General features: G+C 40.4%; 1 long non-coding RNA gene and 2 other non-coding genes across 3 annotated transcripts; all 3 read left to right on the top strand.

Annotated features, from left to right (window-relative positions):
* Window positions 1–9,595: 9,595 nt before the first annotated feature.
* LOC103657450 lies at window positions 9,596–12,947 on the top strand. Its single transcript, XR_005838377.1, has 6 exons — window positions 9,596–9,636; window positions 10,020–10,239; window positions 10,336–10,414; window positions 10,502–10,566; window positions 10,866–10,935; window positions 11,147–12,947. It is a non-coding gene; the product is annotated as an uncharacterized LOC103657450 (long non-coding RNA).
* Window positions 10,647–10,716, top strand: LOC121105751. The gene has a single exon (XR_005838400.1). It is a non-coding gene; the product is annotated as a small nucleolar RNA SNORD50 (small nucleolar RNA).
* Window positions 10,984–11,054, top strand: LOC121105750. Its single transcript, XR_005838399.1, has one exon. It is a non-coding gene; the product is annotated as a small nucleolar RNA SNORD50 (small nucleolar RNA).
* Window positions 12,948–23,394: the final 10,447 nt, after the last annotated feature.

The following is a 23,394-nucleotide window of genomic DNA, read 5'->3' as shown; positions in this document are numbered from 1 at the left end:
CAGAAACAGACCCATAAATACAGAGAATAAACTGACGATTGCCAGAGGGGAGGGGGATGGGAGATAGGAAAAATGGGTGGAGTGGGAAGTACAGGCTTCCAGTTACGGAATGAACAAGCCCTAGGATGAATGGTACAACAAAGGAATACAGTCAATGGTACTGTAATGGTGTTGTATGGTGACAGGTAGTAGCTACACTTATCGTGAGCCCAACATAACATACAGACTTGTCGATTCACTATGCTATACACCTGAAACTAGTGAAACACTGTGTGTCAACTATACTTCAATTTTTTAAAAAAGAGAGATGGTTGTAGCACTTCCAGATTTCACATCCTTAATATGCAATATGGACTTTTTCTCAACAGTTGGACAAAAAAGTTAAATCTGGCGGCGCCTGGGTGGCTCAGTCGTTAAGCGTCTGCCTTCGGCTCAGGTCATGATCCCGGCGTTCTGGGATCGAGGCCCGCATTGGGCTCCCTGCTCATCGGGGAGCCTGTTTCTCCCTCTCCCACTCCCCCTGCTTGTGTTCCCTCTTTCGCTGCCTCTCTCTCTGTCAAATAAATAAATAAAATCTTTAAAAAAAATGTTAAATCCGGCTCAGACTGTGTTGTTTCTACCTGGAGATCAATCACTGTAGCCAGGTGGGTAGGACTGGAGTGGTTAAGCCAATCAGGCCCCACGCTAGGGCTGAGAGTGAGTAGCTGTATCCAAATAATATGAGCTGAGAGTAAATGAAAGATGGATCCACAAAAAAACTGAGAGAGCTTGGAAAAAGACCCTGTGGATGCTAGATAGCCAAAACTGATGAATTTGTAGTACAAATCCCAAATGCATATCTCCTCCCTTCACTTTTCTCCCAAATTCTAGGCTTGTTTATTCAATTGCATACTTGGTATTTTATATGGGATGTCTCCAAACATCTCAAACTTTAAATGTCCCAAACTGAACCACCTATGTAAAATAGGTCTAGAGGTGGAGTGCTCCCCTTGTTCTTTGTTATAGCTCCCAAATCTTATCCCCACTCTCCTCCTGCCAAAGCCCCATAACCTTTGAAGTAGGCCAATAGATTTTAACACTAGCTTCTCGTTCTTGTTACTGTCATCTTTCAAACCCCTGCATTACACCCCCTCATTCAATGATGACTCTAGCACCTGTTTCACCATCTTTATTCCCACCCCTACTCTTATCAGGTATAGTGTTGTCAACATCCACAGTGATGATTCATTCACCTAATACCCTACATTCTCAGTTTCTCATCCTCCTTCCCTCCAACGATCCTTCCAATCTTCCAGCTCAACCACCCCATCTTACGGTAACACTGTTGACTCCATCTTCACCAACAATTATACTACCTCTAAAATCTCAAATTCCAGAACCCTATTCTCTAATGCTCCCATTTCCTATCATTTCTAGTCTTCCCACTGCAGCTCTTCTTTGGACTTAATGAAATCTCCAGTCTACGGACACCATCACTTACTCACTACAAATCATCCCGTTACCCAGTTTATAATTCCTTGTTATTGTTCAAATCATTTCCTTGCAAACACTCTTAACTCTTTCAGTCCCTTCTTCCTTCATTATCTTGCCTAGAAAAACTTTAACCCTAATTAATCCCACCTACTCCATATCCTCACCCAAGTGTCTGAATATTTCTAGAAAAGGAAAGCTCAAAACTTTATTCATAATAAATTCATGGCCATAAATGTCACAGGCGCACAACTCTGGCAACCAATCCTACTTCACTTCCTTGGTCTGCATTTTTTTACTCTGCATACGGACAATTTCACATATCCTTCCTCCTAAACCTGTACCTCATTATTTTCCTCTTGTACCTCATTATTTTTCCTTTTGTACCTCATTATTTTCCTTTTCCATTCTCACTTGATGACCCTACCTCATGATCATTTGAGAAAATACAAACAATGAGTCAAGACCTGCATTATCTGTACCTATACTGCCTGCCATGGAGCAAGAGACATCTAGTGCTTACTACCAGAACCCGCAGTCCCAGTATGTCAACCACTGCATGATTTGCAGGTATCAGGGTCACCAAGAAATATGACTCATGCAGGCACTGGATGTAACAATTTACTCACACAAGAAACAGAGCAAAATCAGCCTCAATAATGAGCATCAGTCCCCCCACAGCCAGCACATCTCACCCCACAGTTGATGCACAGATGACCTACACACACCCATCCTGGGCTGCAGTTGAAGGATCCCCATCTTTCCCTGCCAGAACAGATAGAGCAGTGAGGTTGGCCAAGGGCCATAGGATGTACACATTTTAGGCAGAACAAAGAAGTACGTTGTCAAATCAGGAATAGGGAAAGATACTCCCAAACAAATCTATATGCCCGGTATAGAATATGAGGGCTCATCTCCACATATGGAAATGCTCCAGGTTCAAGGCACACTGTTCTGCAGCCACACAAAGGTCAACAGACTGTGCATGACTGCCTTTCCCAATGGTCCACCACCCCCACCACTGTTCAGCTGCTTGAATAGCAGATAAAGTGCATAAAATCTTGTAGGACCACTGTCTGCCCCAAATTTGGAGCTAGAGCTGGATATAATGGGGTCTTTGAACAATCTATATGGATGCAGTTTGCCTGCAGAGCCTACCTGTCATTTTGAGACAGCACTTCATCAAGGTCTCTAGGAGAACCAGACCCAGGATGATGACCAGGCCTACCCTTGAGGATGGTCCCTAATTTGGAACCCTAAGTGTCTGGATTAAGCCAACTAAGAGTTTTTTTTTTTTTTTAAATGAGTCTGGGGGGTGGTGACTGCAGATATATAATCAATAATCATCCCACCTGAGCATGGATGTTCTTTAGTTTTTACCTTACCTGAATTATTGATATATACACAAGAGTCGTTGGCAATAATACAAATGACTCATTGTTCTGCCAACAAATAATCGAGGCTATTCCGTTATCCATCACTATCTTAGCTAGTGAGTTCGGTGAGTCTTGTTGGTTTTGGATAGCTTGGAGGTCATTCTGTACCAGTCAGGTCATCACAATGCCTGACTGCTGGTTTTGGATAGCTTGAGTCATTCTGTACCAGTCAGGTCATCACAACGGGAATATGGGATTAGGGTCTTAACTCTAATTTAGAGGGCTTCTCTCTACCACATAGCATGGGTAGAAGTCTTCTGTAGGAATCTCATTCATTTGTTTTGTCTATCCAGTTTTACCAACCAAAGCCATATTGCTCCGTGGATCAACCCTCTCCTTTTTTTTCCCCCTTTATAATCTCTTGAATTATCCTTTTGGCCCTCTGGGCATGGATTCCCTTGTTTGTTTTCCATCTGTTCAGCCCAAGTTGCTGGTAACCATCGAAATCAGTTTATTGTTTTTTATCCCAAGCAAGGCTTTTCAGTAGAGCTTTTCCATTGCTTCCCCCACAGTCATTTCAGAGACAACAGTAGTGATAGCAGAGTCTTCCACTGGGAAGGGCCCTATTGCATGAAGGCCTCCAAAGCATCATTCATGTCCCCAGAGGCAGGGTCATATAATCAGGTATCTATGGCTTTTACCTGAAATGCAGGCTTTATGAATGATTTTCCAGGGAGTCTTAGTCTAAAGGAAGTCCTCATAGTTGAAAATACTTTTCTCATACTCCTTGCAATCTACATCAAGAGTGACATGGACATATCTCTCTGTCCTGTTTGTTGCCCTATTCAGTGTAGGCAAAAAATGCATTGCAGCAAAGGGGTCAGTGGTTAGCTTCAACTGCACCACTTAGCCTAAGACATTTGGGTCTGCAAGGCTTTCTCATCAAACAGGGGCACCAACCAAGCTGCACAAGACTTGCCTGGCCTCTGCCCATATCTTTCAGCTTTTGCATTTCACTCTCCAAAAAGGACCTCATTTCAACAGTTTCATTTTCAGCAACATCATTGGTGGTTTGCATTTAGTGAAAACAAGTCTTACTTGGGGCTTTTAAGCGACTTGGATCAAGCAAAGCTTTCTACACAGGGGCCTCTGATTCCCTTAGGGTGTCATAGCAGCTTCTGGCATGTGGGAGTTAGAGGACAGTGTGGGAGTGTGACGGTGGCCAGAAGCCAGGTTAATTTTCCAGGTTTTTTTAAGGCCCACCTCTTGCACTTCTGCCCTTATCCTTTATACCAGTTTATCCTTGACAGGGAAATTGTCTACATCTCATTTATTCCCATTCGGCCAGAGAGAGCCCAGTACTCAGTCAGCCCATCAGCCCCCCTCGGGAGGTGACACCACCCTAGCATGGCTGGACTGGTGAACACTGTGCGTCTGCATCATGTACTAACATTGCTGGTGACCTTGCTCACTGCCCTAAACTGTTGAGCAACTAATACCTGTTGCCAACCACCAGGAAAAGCAATAGCAAGATGTCGGCCTACTGCAGAGTTTGCAGGTATTGGCATTGCCAAGAAAAACATGACTCACACAGACACTGGATGGAACAACACTTTATTCACAGAGAGGAGATCAAGCAAGATCAACTTCAACAGTGACTGCCAGTCCGTCATAGCCAGTACATCTTGCCCCGAAGATGACACAAGGAGGTAATTTGTACTCAATCCTTTTATGTGGCAGGTGAAGAATGCCCTTCCCTTCCCACCAGGAACAGATATAGTAATGGGGTTGGCCAGGTGCCAAATGATGCACATGCTTTAGGCAGAAAAAAGAGGTACACATCAAATCCTGAATAGGGAAAGATAGTCCCAGACAAGTCCATATAACCAGCGCTGGCGCTTAGGACTCCTTATCTCCATAAAAGAAAATGTTTCAGGCCCAAGGCACACTCTTATGCAGTTATGCAGGGTCACTGGGCTGTGCATGACTGCCTTTCGTAACACTTGCCTTATCTTTTGTTATAACAAATGAAACTGAAAGTGTTCCTGTTCCAATCAAAGATCTCCATTTGTATTCTGGAAAGGCTCTCTTCTCAAGGATTTTGCTCCTACAACTTTCTTTTTTTTTTTTTTTTTTTTTTTTTGGTCTTAAAAACAGTCCCTTGACTTATGAACTTCTCCAGCTACTGATCCATTTCTGCCTTCTCATCTCATTTTCTCCTCAGTCCTCTTCAACTGGGCTTCCATCATCGCTATTTCGCTGAGACTGTGTTTTTCGTGTTGCCAAACCCAATGATCATTTCTGTTATCATACTTGACCTTTCAGGAGCATTCCAAATGACGTATCTCTCTCCCTCTTCACTTCATTTCCAAGATATCACAGTCTCCAGTTTTACACCGAAGGACCGGGTCTCCTTTGCTGGCAATTCCTTTTCTACTAGAACTCTAAACTAAGCAGTTCTCCAAGGTTCTGCTGTCCTGGGCTTTCTCCTCTTTATTTATACTCTTTCCCTGATGNTCTCAGTGTCATGCTTTAAATATCTTACTCATGCCAATGACATTCAAACCCTGACCTCTCCTCTGAACTTTAGACTCCTGTATCAAACTGTCCTTGGTGTTTCCACATATATAAGGCTTTTCCCCTTATTTAAGCTCTTTATTTCATGAACTTAACACTTTACTATTTCATAGAGTATTCACAAGATTTTCTTCAACCCACATTTGTCTGTTCTGCATCAAACCTAGTTTATTGACTAGTTCAGTTTAGGAACTGGAAAAAAGAACATTATACTAAGATTCTTATATTCTAATTTTTGAAGTTTGATTTTTTTTTTCTGCTTTGGAGTAATGCTTATGCTACTTAACATGGCATACATACTTCTATCATGATTTTAGCAGAAGTTGTAATAGTGAACTTTATTCTCATGCATTATCTATCCAGATCTTTGTGTGTATTGACATGTTTTCAAAAGTTGTCTACTGTAGGGTATCTACACACACTATGGTACTGGTTCTAGGCTACTGCGGTAGGTACTCTGCTCTTTACTCCCCACACTTGTCAATCATCTTCTCTACAGTCATTTGTCCTTCTCTAGCTCTGACCTCTTTTGTGTGCTTCATTTCTACACTTCTGATGATCCATTGGATGTGTACATCAATGTTCCACCCATATCTAACACAAGTGAAAATGAATCTTTTCCCTTCTCCCAAATAAGTAGCTGACTTCCCGCTTCCTCTCAATGGAGTTACTGTTCTCTTGGCTGCCCAGGCTCCACGCTGCTCCCACATCTCATCACATCCTATTTCTTTCTTCAACACAGCAATATCATGCCTTCATGACATCATGAATTTGGGGAAAGAGAGACTTGGGAATGTTAGTTAACTGAAATCTCTATGTCTCACTTTTCCATCTATACAAGGTTAAAAATACATACCAGGGTTATTCTGAAGATTACATGAGCTAATGTGCAGAAGAACCTAACAGCACCTAAGTTCTGTGTGTTGTTTTCTTCCCTGCCTTCCATTACCATGGCCAAAATTATAGTGGCGTCACTCACAATATCTCATCTAAATGACTGTATTAATTTCTAAACTCTGCTTTTAATCTTTCCTCCAAAACACTATTTGGTTCACATTATGATCTTATCCAAAAGTCTTTAATGCGTAATTTTTAAAGCAGAGGTACCTAACCTAACACTTCTTACTAAACTATAAACTCTTTCAGGAAGGACAAGGACTTCTGTGTATTCTTATTAGCTTTCCCTGAAGCACATGGCCTGCACCAGGGGCTCAGTGAACATTTCTTCTGAAAAATTATTAAAACGATTATTGTATCTAAAAGTGTGTTAAGAATATGAAAACATATTTTTAGCATACTCAAGCATACATGCTTAATTTCAGTTCTAACCTTTATATGGTCTTTCTTAAATCACTATTTGATAGCAATTTGCTGGACTGTTTTAGGTCTAAGGACCAATGACGGATGGCTTCATCTCCCAGTATTTTTCTTTGTTCCTTGATGAGATAAACTCCTTGAATGAGTTGTGTACCCACTTCACAGTCATTGCCCATGTTCAACGGAGGGCAGTTTTGTCAATAGGCAAGTTCTGGATTCATTTCATTCTGCATTTGTTAATTATTAAAATCAAAATTTAATATGGAAGGTTTTTTTTTTTTAAAGACTGGGATGTTTCAGGTATGCAATGCCACACTTACCCTAAAACAGTGGTTCTCAGACTTCTGTGTGTATATGAATCACTGTAGACCTGTGTTGTCCAATACAGTAGTCACTTGCCGTATGGTAACGAGGCACTTGAAATGTAGACAATCAAGCCAAAATGTGCTGTGACTGTAAAATACACACTGGATTTCAAGGATTGAATACAAAAAAGGAATGTAAAATATCTCAGTAACTTTTACTAATCATATGTTGAAATGAAAATATTTTGGTTATATTGGGTTAAATAAAATGTATTTGAAGTAATTTCGGACCCTTTTTATTTTTTAAATGTGGCTACTACACTATTCAAAATTACATATGCAACTTGCATTTGTGGTTCACGTTATGGCCCACATGCTTGTTTGAAATCTTTTCTGGGTTCCATTTTTAGAGATTCTGCTTTGGTAGTTGCAGGTTAGGGTGCAGAAATCTGATTATTTTTTAGCTCTCCAACTAATTCAATTGATAAGTCAGGGTAGGGAATCATTGTTTTATATTGCTTTTGACCAGGTGATTTTGGTAGTCTCCAATACAGCAGTGATTCAAAGATAACAGAGTTAATAGTTTTCAATTTCGAATGTGTAATAATTGCCATCCCAAAAAGTTGTATGTTTTTCAATTAGCAAAACATCCTTCAAAATCTAAACACAGCATGATCATTTTGCAGGAATGGAAGGATGGTAGGAACAATTAAGCGGTATCTATCACAAACTTAAGTGACTCACTTCTAGAAATTGATCTTGCAGATCTTCTCACAAACTCACTATATCTGAAATTCAGCATAATTTGAAAGTGAAAAATTGGAAACTGAGAAAATAAATCATACATCCAAATGAATACTATGCAGGCTATAAACAAGAATAAATTCATCTATATGCACTGCTATGGAAAGTAATCTAGATTTATGAGGGGACAAGGCAAGTTGCAGCAAAGTATCCACATCTTATCTGTACATATGAAATATGAAGAAGTATATACATGGATTTGTACATGCATAGAAAGTAAAAAACTACTAATAGTGGTTACTGTTAACAGTGGGGAGATTCCCAGTGATATGGAAAGGAAATTTTTGTTTTTTATATCCTTTTGTACTGTTTTAGTTTTTTCACTATGAGGAACATGCAAATTTACATTTACATTACAAAATACTGTTAAAAAATCTACATAATGCCTAGGCAGGTAAGTACTTCATCACTTAGGTTCCTGTTACAGAAATTGCTTTTCACTATTATCTTTTAATCTGCAGTATGGTCTTTTTCTAAATTTTCTAAATTAATTTTCTAAAAGGCCACCACATATATTCTTTCAGTCATTCAACCAATCGTTACCGACAACCAACTTTATGCCAGACAGAACACTGTTCTAAGGCAGAACAATAAAAACCTGACAGAAAACCGTGTTCCTTACACATGGGCAGGACAAAAAGCAAACCCACACATAAGTAGTAATAGTAACGAATGCCATGAAGACCTGAATTTTCAAATGCTAGAATGTTCAAATGTCATGTGTGCTGTGTGTGCATAAAGACGTACTCGCTCACACACACTAATTAACACAATCATTGCTACTTAATTTTTTAAAGAGTTATTTGTATATAGTATTCGGAGATATATCTGAAATTTAACTTTCTCCTGCATTCATTTTAACGAACTTGGCACAAAGAAATTTAAAACAGCAAAACTTTTCAGTTGTGCGAGTTTAGGCAAATTAGCTAATTTAGGACTTCAGTTTTCTCCTCTGCCAAATGGGGTATTTACCTCTCAGGTTGGCTGTCTCGGGGAGAATTCTAGGAGCTGATCATGTAACTCAACCCCAGTGCCGGCCCAAGGGAGCGCGGGGTGGGGTGGGGTGGGGTGGGGTGGGCCGGGCAGGGCAGGGCAGGGCCGCCCGCACTGGGGCGCAGCCGGGCCGCGTGCAGCGCGGCGGGTCGGCTCTCTGCGGAGGCGCGGTACTCTCGACGTGGACCGCAGGAGAAATGCGGCGCTTTCACGTACTTTTTCACCGAGCACTTCCGCACGCCAGTTTCTCTCACCCGGCGTGCGGCGCCCGCTGGGCGTCAACTCCCGCCCGGCGCCGGCCAACTAACCAGCCGACTTCTCGAGAGGACCATAAGCTGAGGCCGCCCGGCGCTGCCAAACTCAAGGCCACTCCCGGCCTCGAGCCGGCGGATCTGTTCTGGGCCGACTTGGCCAGGAGCAGGCGGGAGTCTCGCCTCCCAACTGCAGCAGTTAGTTTGAATTCTGGCGCCACTCCCGCGCCACGTAGAGCCAGACTCGGAAGCGACGGATCGCCAAGCGAAGCAGGCGCGCACCGGGGACTGCGCGAGCGTACGACTGGCTGGCGTCGCGCGCACCACGCCCCGGAACCAGCCCCCGAAAGAAAAGAGCCCCCCCGCGCGCGCGCGCTCCCGCTCTCTCTCCTCAGGAAACGGCCACGCCCCTTCTCTCCCACGTCCAATAGACGCGAGGAGGCGGGGCGACCTCGGTCTGACTCGGGAGAGGCTATAAAGGGAACTGCTGGAAGCGCAGCTCGCTCTTTTGCGTCTGGACCTCGGAGCCGGTGCTCGTAGTAGGTGAGTGGGCGTCGTGGGCGAGTACCCGGCGGGCGGGCTTGGGGCGGGTTGAGGTTCGCTGCGGCGCTGTGAGATTTTAGACGTTTGAGCTTAGTGCGCTGTGGGTTGGAAGATTGCACGTGGGAAACACGCAACCGGACCGCCCCGTGCCCTGCGTGGTGGCGGCGGCGGCGTCAGGCTTCGAGTTGAGGCGCGCGGAGGCTGGTGCGGATGGCCACGAGCGTAGCGCGCGGCCTAGTTGATAAACGCCCACACCCGTCTGGTGGAACCTGGGCGGCGGCGGAGAAACAACCATATTCCCAGGATTTGGGGCGCAGAGTTAGTTTTACGTTGAGAATAAGGCCTTTGCTAATTAGACGATTGGGTTTTTTTTCTTGTCGCAGATCGAAAGAGTTGAAAATGGGCAGTCCCCGACCTTGTGTGAGATTGGGCTGTGCTGTGCCCAGGTGGCGCTGTGTGCAAACCAGAATAGTGAAGAAGCAGGGTTCTAGTCCTGAAAACCTTCAACTGCCATTCTGTGAAAATGCCTAGTTTTCAAAATATTGTGCTCCTGCTGGAACACTGGCTCTCGGTGTAACGGAGCTGTTACCTGGAGATGTTGAGGTCAGTACGGTTGAGAGCATAGTTCTTAAACTGAAGAAGGAAACCTGTTGATATACAGGAAAAGATGATGTATCACTGAAATGTGCTTCTTAATAGATGGAAAGGAAAATTCCAAAACACGTGAGCGAATATTTGCTGGGAAATTACTTGGCTGGAACCTGACAATCTTACCCAGGTATGTGTTGGGCTAGTACTTTGATTCAGTATGTTTAGTCCATAATGTAGGCTTAAGTGAATTTTTTTTTTTTTTGTCTTTGAACAGCATCCGGGAGGTTGATGAATAATAACGGAGCTATAAATGTCACTGACAAGCAACCTTGCTTTAAAGTAAGTTGCGTAGTTTACAAAATCTATAGTGTTTCTAATACAGTACTTCCCTTTTTAACATTTCCTATGGATTATGGTCTGATCAATGATGAAACCTATCCCGAAGCTGACTACCTGAAGAAAAGCATGTACGGATTCGGCTTCTGAGATAAGACCCACGTGCAGAAATAAAAAAGCTTCGTTGTTTGGATTTTATAAATGAGAATTTTGTTAGGTTATAAATCTTGTAGGGGAAAAGCTGCTACCTCACAATGATGTATTTATAGGTTTTGTGTTGGGTTTTTTTTCTTTGCCAACAGTGAGGGGTCACTGTCTGCCCATGGAAAGAGGCCAGTTTGCAGTAACCTTCCTGAGGTATAACCCATTTCTGTGAGTGGAAGTTTTTTATTTAACGGTCAGTATTTTGTCCTTGGTCTTCATCTATGATGACCTTATCCCGAAGCTGAATATCTGTTGAGAAAATTTAATACGGATCTGGCTTCTGAGATAGACCATTATAAGGACAAAGATATTTTTAAAAATTCTTTTGCTCTTCTAATGTTAATAGTCTTGTAAATTTCAAATGTTTTTCCTTTTCTAGGGCTAATTCCACGAGATTTACTTGTATGAAAAAAGGAAAAGCTCTTCATTTTACTGACATGGGAAGGAAACCTACAAATGAAGACAATATATTGATTTTTATTTTTGTAAACAGATTATGAAGCAGCATCAGATCTAATGTATCCATTAGAATTGAACCATTTCCTTTTACTTTTGTCGCACTGCCCTAGTAACAACCTGTTAGTCAGATTATTTTGTAGATCTAGTTCTATTTTAAATACAGGAATGCATAGAAAACAATCTATTTTTTATGGAGAAGTCTTTGTTTCAGTTAACCAGACTTGTAATCAGATCATTCTAAATGCTTTACCTTTGGTCACTTGTTTATATTTAAAATGTGTGATTGTAATTAAAGCTGAGCGAAACTTTACAGAGTATTGTGGGAAAATCCTTAGGATTTTTTTGGAGAGATGACACGGTGTGGCAGTATCGCAGAATAAGTACAGATCATGTTGGCTTTTTGTAGAGTACTAAATATTACTGGGTTAATGGTGAACAAAATGGAGAGACTGCCTATTATTAGGGTGAGAAAAATATGAAGTGTCAGAATGATCAGTGATTACTGAATCATGGAATATTTGGTCCTAATGTAATTGTAATTTGAAAAGATGCTCAATGTGGAAAATGTAGAATACTGAAAATGAAGAGAGCACAGCATAATTATGGGTCATGGGGAAAGATCAGGGAGTTTAAAGTAGGCGAACATTGCACAGAATGGATTTAGTGTAAACTGTAATAGCATCTGATCCAACCAAGATGTTTGGGCCCCGTGCATGATCATTTTCCCTAAATAGCTGCATGAATAAGTTCTAAGTCCATACTTGTGTGTCAGTCGCAATAATAGTATTTTTGTCAGCTTATCATAATGAGCTGTCCTTTTCCCTAAAATGTTTTCCTGTCTTAGTGAAAATTCAATTTTGGACCCATGCAGCTCAGAGGAGATTCATGAGACTGACAAGCATGTTGCGTTATTGGGCAGGATACCGAGTGAATTTGCTCAAATGTTAAAATGTGTACAAAAAGCACATTGGAAAAAGTTTATTGCGGCCAAACTTAAATATAAGGTGTTAATGCCACTACATAGAGATTGAGTATTCTGTGTCCCTGCATACTATTAAATTATAGGTGCAAGGAATTGCAGTGACCATACACAGTCACCTAAAAATGTAGGAGAATGAACTGCAAGTTTTCTGCAGGAAATCTAAACCAGTCTTTTGGTAGGAAGTGTGAGGTATCTAAACTAAGACCAGGGTGTGGTCCTTTTAATGGGGCCTTAAGGCTTGATGAAATCCAGCAATGGGAAAAGCCACTTGGCATAATGGTATCTTGATGTTACCAAAAGAAATGGTGAAAGTATTGCTTTAGACAGTCACTTAGAGAAACATGAAGATCAGTGGCATAGTGTATATGAAGTGAAGTGATTTAGCAAGATATTAGTTACTAAAATTGTAATTCCTCAACACTATAAACTCCCAAGTTAAAGTGGCTTCAGATTAGTGACCTTGTTCTTCGTTGCATCTATTGTTCAAAAAACAAACATGCGTGCATCTGTATGTATTAACCGGTGTTTCTGTAAGATCGTTTTCAATCCCAAGGTCTTAAGTGCCTAGTTACCTTGGCTACCTACTTGGCACTTGTTTGCACAGTAAATGTTAGACGGACGATGATAAAAGTGGGGTCTGCACAAAATTTTCAGGGAAAAGTGTCTATCCTTTTGTCAAAGTTGGCAAACATAAGTTCAAAACAAGTTATGAAATAAAATTTGCTTTGGAGCACTCTGACCTCTTTTCCTTCAGTTCTGTTTTTGCTCCCTTCTGTTGCAGTTGATCTGGTAATGTCACATTTCTTTAGTTGATATAATCCAAATCAAGTTAATGTGTTTATGTATTGCACTCTACTGGACTCTACTGAGGAGGTCAGAGGTAAAACATTTCTTATGTCCTCTGTTAATAGTGGTACAAAATGGGGGCGCCTGGGTGGCTCAGTTGTTAAGCGTCTGCCTTCGGCTCAGGTCATGATTCCAGGGTTCTGGGATCGAGCCCCACGTCGGGCTCCCTGCTCCACTGGGAGCCTGCTTCTTCCTCTCCCACTCCCCCTGCTTGTGTTTCCTCTCTCGCTGGCTGTCTCCCTCTGTCAAATAAAATCTTAAAAAATAGTGGTACAAAATGACAAAAATCAAAGGCAAGCTATAAAGTACTGTGGGAGAGCAAAATACTTAATATCTGAGGAAACTGAACAAGTAGATTTGAATCAAAACCAACTTGGATGTGAGAAATATAATTTTTTAGGCATAAATACTTTAAGCAAAGACTGTATGCTCCAGAACCTTAGAGTGATGAATTGATAATTTGGGTATCAGTTGGGTGATTAGATATGGGACAAATAAGGTGGAAGATGAGACTGAAGTGTTTTGGGGTAACTGGGTCATTCGAATTACCTAAAACTTGACTTTTTTTTCCAGTGGGAAGTCGTATAGCAGTCACATAATTTAGTCCATTTGATTCTGCAGAGTCCACATTTGAATGAGTCAGGACTAAAAAGGTAAAATTTAGTGGAATTAAGCTTGAAACCTTAAATGTTCTAACATCAGCTTCCATTAAAATGAAAAACCTCTAGTAGATCTGGATGATGTTTTTCATTCACACAATGGAGGTTTGGGCTGTTAGACTCTTAGCCTTATGCTTTGTGAATGCTAACATACCAGGTAATACCTTTATATTACCAAAGTAGGTAACTACTAGTTAAAACCAGGGACCTTATCCAGTTACCTGGATAGGGAACTTAACCCTTCTGAGCATATGTGCAACTTAATAGAGAGCTTGGTGGGGACTCAAAGCTTTAAAGACCTATGGAATAAAGGAACATGACTATAATAGACTGGGATCTGCATGGTTAGGACTGATTTCAGAAGTTGAAAGAGCAAAACCTATATGTGTGTGGCTTTAGTCAATAGGAATTCTCTTGCCTTCCATCATACTTCCAGGTTATCTTCAAATACGGTAGGCTCAAACCTACCATTTGGTGCTTTCTAAAATTAGTTCTGTTGCCAGAAATCTAATATCCAGTGCACGTGACTGCCCAGTCAAGTGACCTCTGAATTGATTATGCACCTCTAAATCCTCACTGTTTGCTCAATCTGTATGAAATCTTTTGCTTGTGCTCAGGTTTTTAACACCACTTGCCCAGTTAGGATTAGAATCTTTATTTGAATTCCAGCCTATGATAGTCTGCTTATCTTGCTAGTCCTTCCTCCCTGGGGATGAGACCCTCTTTCCCATCTTTCCTCCCAAAAAGCTTGATTCAGGATCCAAGTAGTACTCACAGCATGGTATAGTATTCATAATGGCCTGACTGAAGATTGCCACTGCCTCTGGCCTTGCTCCACCTCACTAATTCTATATATTTGGGTATGTACAGAGATGGATCAAAGCCATGCAGTTCTGGAAGCTTTATGGACCATCTTCGGGTGAAGGAGACGGTGCTTTTCCAAAATGAGAACCAGACTCGGTCTCATTCTCAGAAGTCCTGGCCTCTTCCCTTTGCCACTAGCACACTACTAAAGTTCTGGCATGCCATGTGGCTGAATTATAACAGGAAATAAGGATTTAATCTCACAGAATCCCAAATTGAGTACAGTATAAGCCAATCTATTTGGAAACTTTGTCTTAGTTATGCTTACTCAGTTGATTCTTGTTCTCTTCAAAAGAGTATTAATAATGGAAAAAGCATTTAAGAATATGTAAAACATCATTTGAAGAAAATAAGATTTACAAATAGAGTGCATTACTGAGGTCAGCAAACTATTGACCTACCCTTGCCTCCTAACTATATAATTGATGTACAACAAATTGTACAGTTTTAAATGTACAGTTTGGTGAGGTTTTCCATTGATGAACACCCATGAAATCATTACCACAATCAAAATAATGACCATCCATTTCTCCCAAAAGTGTCCTCTTGGAGAGGCTTGATTTTGAGCACATTACATTTGAGATGGCATCTAATACCCAAATGAAATTTTGAGTTAGGTAGAGAAGTATGGAGTTCAGGGAAGATCTCTGAGCTGGAGAAATAAAATTGGGAGTCATCAGCATGTGGAGAGTATATTTAAAGCCATAAGATTAGATGAGATCACCAAGGAGTGAATATAAATAGAGAAAAGAAGTCCAACAGTTGAGTCCTGGAACATTCCAAGAGTAGGGGATTCCAGGGTTAGTTGAAATCCTGGAGATTATTTTGTGCCAAGGGACAGAAATTGGGAAGCAGAAATCTGTTGTCAAGTCCAACTGCCATATCAAGAACAGAAACTAGATGAAAAATAAAGGAGTTCTGGAATGAAAAGCAAGGATGAAAACTAGCAAAAATTGCTTGGGCTATAGGGCTGGAGTTAGCCTTAATTTATGCAGAGCCTTAGCACGGAAATTGAAGGAGTTAATATCTGAGAACAACTTTGTAAAGTATCAAGCAAAATAGTCTACAGGAAAGAGATAAGGAATTTAGGAAGTATGATAGGGTGTTCATCAGACACTGTCTAGAGAAGGGGAGCTAGCTACAGACAAATTAGAGGTTTGTCTTAACAGTGCTAAAGTGCCTGCTAAGTCTGAAAACTACCAATTTTAATAGTTAATTAGCATAATTCTTCACTCTCAGGCTTATCTGCCTGGGAGAAGAAAGCAGATCAGTGAATTAATCCAAAATTAGGAATAAACTGTCCAGGAGGAGCAAAACAATGACAAGCCAAGGGAATTGAGGATGTAGGTAAATTTGTTAAAATTACTAACCTTGAGATCCAGGCTGATTAGGGGGAAAAAAAAGTAAGTGAGGGTCCCAAGTAAGACAAAGATCAGACGTACCATGGAAAGATGCTAATGAAAACCAGGTAAAATAAGGTCTTCTCCACTTATGCTACAAAATGACCCATAGCATGTTGTATTCTGATTGTTGGTTTATCCCTCTCTGGCCCTAGAATGTGAAGTCTTTAAGAGAAGAAACTACCCTTTAATCTCTTAAATTCTGGCTAAGACAATGTAATGGCTCCTATAAAAAATTATCTAAGTGGAATTCGGTTTGTATATTTAGGGCACAAATGATGTGATTTAACTTCTCCAAAAGGGGTAAAAGAAAATGAGAAAAGTTGAAAGATGTTAAGGACAAATATATGTGTCCCACAAAATTCATATATTGAGGCCCTAATCCTAAAGTGGCTATATTTGGAGATAAAGCCTCAAAAGAAGTAACAGAGTTTAAGCTTCTAAGGGGAAGGCTCTGATCCAGGAGAAAGACTGTCCTTATTAAAACAAAACAAAACACACCAAAGAGCTCACTCTCTCCCTCTCCCCTAGCACACCCACAAAGAAGAGGTCACATGAGCACACAGTGCAATGGTGGCCACCCACAAGCCAAGACAAGAGGCCTCAGAATGTTGGACTCCAGCCTCCAGAACTGTGAGAGAATTCATTTCTATTGTTTGAGCCGCGCAGTCTGTGGTGTTCTGTTACGGCAGCTCGAACAGACTAAGAAGTGAAGGATAAATGGCCACTGCTATAATTTTGGAAGTTTATATTTAGCTAAAGAATAATGAGTAATAACTATGAAAAAAGCCAATGCAATGTAATCTCTCTGGTTTTATACATTTTCCTTTTAGGTTTCTATTTATTAAATCAGAACTAAATCTACTTATTGAATATTAACAAACACAGCTCCCAACCACAAAACTTCCTCTCCACTTGTTTCAATATCAAGTTCAGTTTTTTGAGAAATAGATAATTTTTCAAGAAAAAAGTATCACTAAAGAGGGATGCCTGACTGGCTCAGTTGGTAGAGCTTGCAACTCTTGATCTTGGGGTCATGAGTTCAAGCTCCACGTTGGGCATAGAGCTCCCTCAAAAAATAAAAACTAAAACATGTATATCAGAGAAACCAGAGATTGAAATGAAACTATCTCAGATAGAAGGTGAATGTTGTCAGAGGTTGTATGCTTCACAGGAAAAACTTTTTGATGTAAGTGAGATTACGTCTTAGATAATCACCTCCTGTAACAAAAAATGGTTTAGGCTTACTAAATATTTCGCAGTCTAAAATTTTGTTTTTTCAAATATTGTTAAAATGTCTGTGCTACCTAGAGCAATCTATACATTCAATGCAATCCCTATCAAAATACCATCAACTTTTTTCACAGAGCTGGAACAAATAATCCTAAAGTTTGTATGGAACCAGAAAAGACCCCGAATAGCCAAAGGAATGTTAAAAAAGAAAACCAAAGCTGGTGAGATCACAAGTCCAGACTTCAAGCTCTATTACAAAGCTGTGATCATCAAGACAGTATGGTGCTGGAACAAAATAAGATACATAGATCAGTGGAACAGAATAGAGTACCCAGAAATGGACCTTCAACTCTATGGCCAATTAATCTTCAACAAAGCAGGAAAGAATATCCAATGGAAAAAAGACAGTCTCTTCAACAAACGGTGTTGGGAAAATTGGGACAGCCACAGGCAGAAGGATGAAACTGGACCATTTCCTTACACCATATACAAAAAGAGACTCAAAATGGGTGATAAAAGACCTAAATGTAAGACAGGAATCCATCAAAATCCTGGAGGAGAACGCAGGCAGCAACCTCTGTGACCTCGGCCACAGCAACTTCTTGCGAGACACATCTCCAAAGGCAAGGGAAACAAGGGCAAAAATGAACCATTGGGACTTCATCAGGATAAAAAGCTTCTTGCACAGCAAAGGAAACAGTTGACAAAACCAAAAGACAACCGACAGAATAAGAGTAGATATTTGCAAATGTCTTATCAGATAAAGGGCTAGTATCTAAAATCTATAAAGAACTTATCAAACACAACACCCAAAGGACAAATAATCCAATCAAGAAATGGGCAGAAGACATGAACAGACATTTCTCCAAAGAAGACATAAAAATGGCCAACAGGCACATGAAAAAGTGCTCGACATCACTTGGCATCAGGGAAATCTAAATGAAAACCACAGTGAGATACCACCTTACACCAGTCAGAATGGCTGAAATTAACAAGTCAGGAAATGACAGATGTTGGCAAGGATGCAGAGAAAGGGGAAACTTCTTATGCTGTTGGTGGGAATGCAAGTTGGTGCAGCCACTCTGGAAAACAGTATGGAGGTTTCTCAGAAAGTTAAAAATGGAACTACCTTGTGACCCAGCAATTGCACTACTGGTTATTTACCCCAAAGATACAAAGGTAGTGATCCGAAGGGGCACCTGCACCCCAATGTTTACAGCAGCAATGTCCACAATAGCCAAATCATGGAAAGAGCCAAGATGTCCATCAACAGATGAATGGATAAAGAAGATATCGTGTGTGTTGTATATGTATGTATATGTATATATGTACATATATAAAATACATATACACACATATATAATATATATTATATATATACACATTATATATATAATATATATAATGGAATACTACTCGGCCATCAAAAAATGAAATCTTGCCATTTGCAATAACATAGATGGAACTAGAAGGTAAAATAAGTCAATCAGAGAAAGACAATTTTATGATCTCAATGATATGTGGAATTTAAGAAACAAAATGGAATCATCAGGGAAAAAATAAAATGACAAATTCAGAGAGGGAGACAAACCATAGGAGACTCTTAATCATAGGAAACAAACTGAGGGTTGCTGGGCATGTGATGAAATAAGCACTGGGTATTGTATAAGACTGTTAAATCACTGACCTCTACCTCTGAAACTAATAATACATTATATGTTAATTAATTGAATTTAAATTAAAAATAAAAATTTAAAAATTTAAAAATAACCCCTCCAAAATAAAATAAAATTTCCTTTTTCTATGTGAACATTAGGACTGCAGTAAGTTTTATTACTTATTTTTTGTAACTGATAGGTCATACCTATCATAATTTTGTTCCCTATTTAATGAAAAACAGTATAAAATAATGGCTGACACTTTCACTTCTTTTTTATTTTTCATAGTACTTTGACATACATATATCATCTCGGTTTCTCCTACAGAAACCATGGAAGGTAGATATAGCAGGCATTATTTGGTATTCGTATATTTTATGTGTGATAAACTGAGATATTTAAAGTACAGGCTGGTTAAGGTCTAGATCACTGGAAGGAATGATTTCATCATCATCTGTATTTTGCACATAAAAATACTGTTTTTTAGTTTGGGTGCTACATTTAAGAAAAACACTGACAGACTGGGGGTATCCAAAGAAAGAAGACAAAGACTCTGTAAACAATTCATCCTGGACAATATTTTAAGGACTTGGAAATATTTAACCTGAAGAAATGAAAATCGAGGGAAAATATGACTGTTTTTAGATATTTGAAAGTATATCAGGTGGGATAATAGTATATTAATAATAATCCCATGTGGTAGGTACTATTTTTTTGCCCATTCTACAGATGAGGAAGTTGAAACTTAGAAAAGTAACCTAATGAAGGTCACATAGGAAGTGGAGGAATTGGAATTTAAAATCTGGGGGTGCCTGGATGGCTCAGTCGTTAAGCGTCTGCCTTCGGCTCGGGGCGTGATCCCAGGGTTCTGGGATCGAGCCCCGCATCAGGCTCCCTGCTCCGTGCTGGGAGCCTGCTTCTTCCTCTCCCACTCCCCCTGCCTGTGTTCCCTCTCTCACTGGCTGTCTCTCTCTCTCTCTGTCAAATAAATAAAATCTTTAAAAAAAAAAAAAAAAAGGAATTTAAAATCTGGCAGTCTAAGTCCAAAGAGTGTTCTTATCCCACTAAATACCTTCCCCAAAAGAGTAGTTAATCTAAGTGTTTCTCTCGAAGGCACAAAGGAGATTAATGAAATAAATAAAAAGAGGCAATCCACAATGGAACATAAAAATGAAGTTCCTGATATGAGAACATACAGCCTCCAAATCGTAGTCTTTGTCACTGTGAGTTGGAGGAAGGAGGCTGGCCCTAATCAACTTCAAAGACCCTTTCAAGTCTAAGTTCAGATTCTTGACTTGCCCAAGGTAACCCAGCTAGTTAATGACCAAAATGACCACCAACACCTCTATCCCTTCCTCAGCCCAGTGTTCAACCCACTAAGTATAGTGCCTCAATTTGCCCCGCCCCCAGTGGCAATGTAAATTTCCTCAAAATTCACTAATCTGTGGGAATGGGTAAAGTCACATTAGATTGTACTAGCTCACTGCTTCTGTTGACACTGAACTTCTAGGGCCTACAAAATTCCTTCAGAGAGGTTCTGGAGTCCCCATTAGAGTATCTCACATGTATTCACAAATAGGCCTCCAGATGTTCTTCCTGATGTTCTGCCTGTTACTGTGGCCCCTCCATTGGGTGCCCCTACATATCCAGTGCCTCCCACAAAGCATCAAAGTCTTTCTTCCTGACACTATCGTAGTCCAGGGGGTGTTATCGTCTCATATCCTCCTCTTGGTGCTATGCCTCATGAAGTAGAAATCTATGCAGTTCCTGTGTCTCCTGTCTCACAACACCCCTCAGAAAACAGGTCCTTCAGCCTTTTGTCATAGACATTTTTCTATGAGGGGCACCTGACTGGCTCAGTCTGTAGAGATTGCAACTTTTGATCTCCTTGGAGTCATGAATTTTAGCCCCACATTGGTAGTAGAGTCTACTTAATAAAATAAAAAATAAAAATGTATCATAGATGATTTTCCATAGCCCTGAGACCTAGTCCCTATAGTCAGGCGTGGGTTTAGTACTTTTCTATCCTTCTCCTCTGCCCCATCTCTGATCTCTTCTTAGCAGACTCCCACCCTGCAATTCATCCTAAGAACCTGGAAGGCTCAGGCTCATGAATCCAGGCAAATCTGAATCTCAGATTAGGCTTAGCCCTGCTATGTCAATAGTAACCCGAAATCCACCTTTTTTTTAAGGTTTTATTTATTTATTTATTTTTAAAGATTTTATTTATTTGAGAGAGAGAGAGTGAGAGAAAGAGCATGAGCAGGGGGAGAGGCAGAGGGAGAGAGAGGCAAACTCCCTTCTGAGCAGGGAGCCCAATGTGGGGTTAGATCCCGGGGCCCTGGGATCACAACCTGAGCCAAAGGCAGATGCTTGATGGACTGAGCCACCCTATTATTTATTTTTTAAGTAAACTCTACACTCAACGTGGGGCTCAAACTTACAATCCTGAGATCAAGAGTCACATGCTCCACCAACTGAGCCAGCCAGATGCCCCTAAGTAACTTTAACCAGCCACTTTTATACAAAAATGTTGCTAATAGTTGATAATTTAATTACATTAGAAGGAACATGGGTACTAAGCATACTAAACTTCTCCGGGGCAATAGTAAGGCTTATTCTTGGGGGTACATCTTAATTCTCATGTCTTAGTTTTATCACTGATGGAAACTCTCAGCTTATAGTGCATTTCTTTTTCAAAAATGAATGCAAAAGGGAGCCTGGGTGGCTCAGGCAGTTAAGCATCTAACTCTCGACTTCAGTTCAGGTCATGATCTCAGGGCTGTGAGATCAAGCCTTGTGTCAGGCTAGCATGGAGCCTGCTTAGGAGTCTCTCTCTCCCTCTCCCCCTCCTACCACCTCTCTCTTCCAAAAAAAAGAAAAGGAAAAAAAGAAGGTGAGTGCACAAGCATCGCTCAAAGTCTGACTACATACCCAGAAATGTCAGGCTAGTTTTGAAATTCATGGACTTGTCTCTATACTCTACATACCTGGATATAGCTGTTTCCTGATGAATATTGTTTGCTTTAAATTGTATCTGTTCCTTTGAGATTGAACGTGATAGATTAGGTGTGTGATGATTCAGAAATATGCTAACATGTATTCATTTGTTCATTGAGTAAATAGGTAGTGAATAGCTACCATGTGCAGGTACTGCCTGTCCCAAGCACTAAAGATAGAGCAGTGAACCAAACAACCAAAATCCCTGCCCTTGTGGAGCTTATATTTTGGGAGGAGGGGAGGAATACTACATAATAAATACATACATTATAAAAGATATGAGAAAATGAGAAGTGATAGGAAAAAAATAGAAAAAGAAGACAAAGGCTCTGTAAACGGAGTGGGTTTGGGGAGGTAAGTAGTGTTGTGATTTTAAATATAGTTGCCAGGATAGACTTCCATGAGATTAAGCAAAGACTTACAGGGGGTAAGGGATTGAGCTATGCATTCCCACGGCAGCAGCCCAAAGACCGAAACATGCGTGGTAAAGAAAGAGAAGACATAGGCCATGCAAATCATGTGGACCCTTAGGGTCACTGAGAGGGTTTTACTCGGAGTAAAATGGGAACCACTGCAAAGAAAACACAGAAACTCGAAGTGTGATTCATATGCATCAAAACCTGTGAACCCTACCCCCTAGGGCCGGGATTGAGGTCTCTAACATTTACCATTGAAAGGAAACAGGGCTTATGGAAGAAATGATTACAGGTCTGGGCAAGAACCGTACAGGATGAGCCTGGTGCACCTTGCTAGAGCAGAGAGCAAGAGAGCTACCAAAGACAGCCAGGATTGTGTTAAAAGAACTCAGTAGCCAACCTGGAGCATCTCCTACCGCACAACGATGTAAATTTAGACTACTACCAAGGATAAGAACTACAATAGACTGACATACATAAAATATGTTCAAATCTGTGAATTCATAATGATACCTAAACAAAACAAAACTGATTTTGATGCTGTTAGAGGACGCTGGTGAACCAACTCATCAATTTCAGAACTGGCAAATAAAGGGACTTTCCAACACCAACTGTAGTAACGGATAATCAAATAAAAGGTAAGTTACTCTTTATTAATGGATCCTAGTTAATAACTGAAAGAGATTAACATAATTAGAATGCCACCATTTTGCAACCATCTAACAAATTAATGTATCTAAGGAATGATCATTAATGGCTGCTAACATTAAGAAAAAGAGAAGCAACCTTAGTATAAGTAGTTGATTGGATGTTCCGGGAGCATGCCGACAATATACAGATACTTTAAGATCCACATTCTACAGGAAATATGCTTTAAATAATTTTTTCCATGAAATGTGATATATTTATCCTAAGATATTGGCACTTTCCATTCTTTGCAATGTCACACATCTGCAAGATGTCTGATCAGTCTCCCTAAAAAAGTTCCTTGAATGAGTCTAACGAAACTCTAGAGAACTAATTATTACCGTGAATAGAGTCGCATGAGATTTATCACTTCAGCTTCAGCTGCATCTTGGAGAGGTATATGTTTGTTACAGACACTTTGAA

Source organism: Ursus maritimus, unplaced genomic scaffold (assembly GCF_017311325.1).
Source record: "Ursus maritimus isolate PB19 unplaced genomic scaffold, ASM1731132v1 scaffold_29, whole genome shotgun sequence".
NCBI lineage: Eukaryota > Metazoa > Chordata > Mammalia > Carnivora > Ursidae > Ursus > Ursus maritimus.
The sequence above is the reverse complement of the archived record's forward strand: the minus strand, read 5'-3'. Positions and strand labels throughout refer to the sequence as shown.